This window comes from Chenopodium quinoa, unplaced genomic scaffold (genome assembly GCF_001683475.1).
Source record: "Chenopodium quinoa cultivar QQ74 unplaced genomic scaffold, ASM168347v1, whole genome shotgun sequence".
NCBI classification, from domain to species: Eukaryota; Viridiplantae; Streptophyta; class Magnoliopsida; order Caryophyllales; family Amaranthaceae; genus Chenopodium; species Chenopodium quinoa.
Window position 1 is genome coordinate 4178237 of NW_018742738.1, and position 2080 is coordinate 4180316.

The window sequence follows — 2080 nt, forward strand, 5'->3', positions numbered from 1 at the left end:
AAGAAAATGATGATCATTACATAGTTTGTAAATCTTGAACTTGTAGCTCTTTTCTTTTGATAGTTCATATTTTTCTGATTCTCATTCTGATTTTCTTCAAAATCATGGTGACCAATCTATTCTTCTCCTTCTCCTAATTTTGATTCTTTTATTGAGAGGTTCTATTTCTCTTATTATAATTAATCCACCTTCTGTTCTTCTTAGAACTTCTTCTAGACTCAGTAAAGCTCTTAATAAGTGAAGTGAGTGCGCATAATCTTTCAATGGTTCTCGTTTGATTATAAGTAGATGGTTCCTAGCACCCACAACAATAATCAATCAGATTTCATCAACATAAACAACCACAACAGTCTGAGCATGATTTCTCTGTGTATTATGAACAAATTTGATTAATAATGTTGTGGTTGCTTATGCTGATGATTTACTCATCACTGGTAATGATGCCAAGATTATTCTTCTCTCAAAGGAGATTTTCATTTTGCTTTTATTATTAAAGCTTTGGGTAGTCTGTAATATTTCTTAGGGTTTGAGATTTCTAGATTAACTTCTAGAATATTATCGAATCAAAGGAAATAGATCTACCCAGAGATCAGGGATGGAGAATTGCAAGGTGGTTACTCTTCCCTACCTAAAGGGCTAAAATTAAATGTCCATGATGGTGATTTGTTGTTAGATCCTGAGATTTACAGAAGATTATTTGGGAAGCTGTTATATTTGTATCTGTCAAGAGAAGATATCTCTATATTAAGGTTTTTTGAAAGAGTTCTAATGAGGCAGTATATAGAAGTATGAGTTATACAACAGATGAGATTGTTTGGCTTAAGCAGTTAAGTGTGTTTATTCCTACTCCTATTACTATGTTCCGTGACAATGTTTTTGCAATTCATATCGTAGAAAATCCACGTTTTCATGAGAATAGAAAATAGTTCAGAAGTAAATTCTTAAAGCTTGATGTTCACTATGTCAGGGTGAAAGTTCAGCCAATTCTTATTAATTTGAAGCATGTCAGATCTGCTGCACAGCTTGCTAATACAATGGCTGAACCATTAGGATAAGATCAGCATTGTTTTCTAAGTAACTGAGTTCACTACTTCAGAGTTTCTAAACCTGCCTATAAAAAGTTGACCAACATTTGATGAATTAATATCTACATGTATTGGGAATAAATGACAGGTTTCTCGGAGATACCAGTTTTCTTACTGTTGATTTAATTTAATTTTCTAGGGTTTAATTACGATATTCATTCAATTTGAATTGGTTGAATCAGGGAGTTTTGGTTGGCTTGACATTGTATTGTTCTCTTTTTAAATAATCTTTAGAAGATAGAAAGCAACGGACTTTTAACGTCTTTCTTATTATCTTGGTTTGTCACAATGCTATTCCAAGGCCAGTAGCAAGATTGCCTGTAACTTTAGGTGTTGCTTTGCTAATATAATGACCGAACCATTAGGTTCAGATCAGCACTGTTGTTTTTTGCTATGAATGTAGCATTACCTGGTGGTCTTGGGTTTTTATATGCAGAATTCTGTGAGCATTATAAATGGGAAGCATCAAAGAAACAGTGGAGCCAAAGATCAATAGATATAATTCAAGTAGGCCGTTTGCCATTTAAACCTTCATGATTTCAGAAGAAGGGAGAGAATGAAGTGGGCTGGTAATAAATGGAGCTTAGAAGTTGCTTTTTATATTACTCATTTAAAATTATCTTAGGTAGAATGATAAGGGTGAAAGTTTTAGATAATTTTTCAACTCAGATTTTGGGAAAAGACTCAGAAAGAGTTGCATGGTGTCATAAAAGTTGAAAGCATTTTTAGGCTTTTGTTATAGAAAAATGATGTACAAACATCATTAATAAATGATAACTATTCCAATGTTTTGTTTAAAGCCTAACTTGAAGTTTTCATAATTGTGTGTCTGTAGCCTGTAGGCTAGCAGCTTAGCACCATGACATTTAGAATGGGTTGGTAATGATGGAAATCATTTATATTTTGATATATTGAGTAAGGATGATTCTATTGCGTACTGTAGATGGGTTTCTTTGTTCAAATAGATTATTCTAAAACAACAATGAAATTGCCAA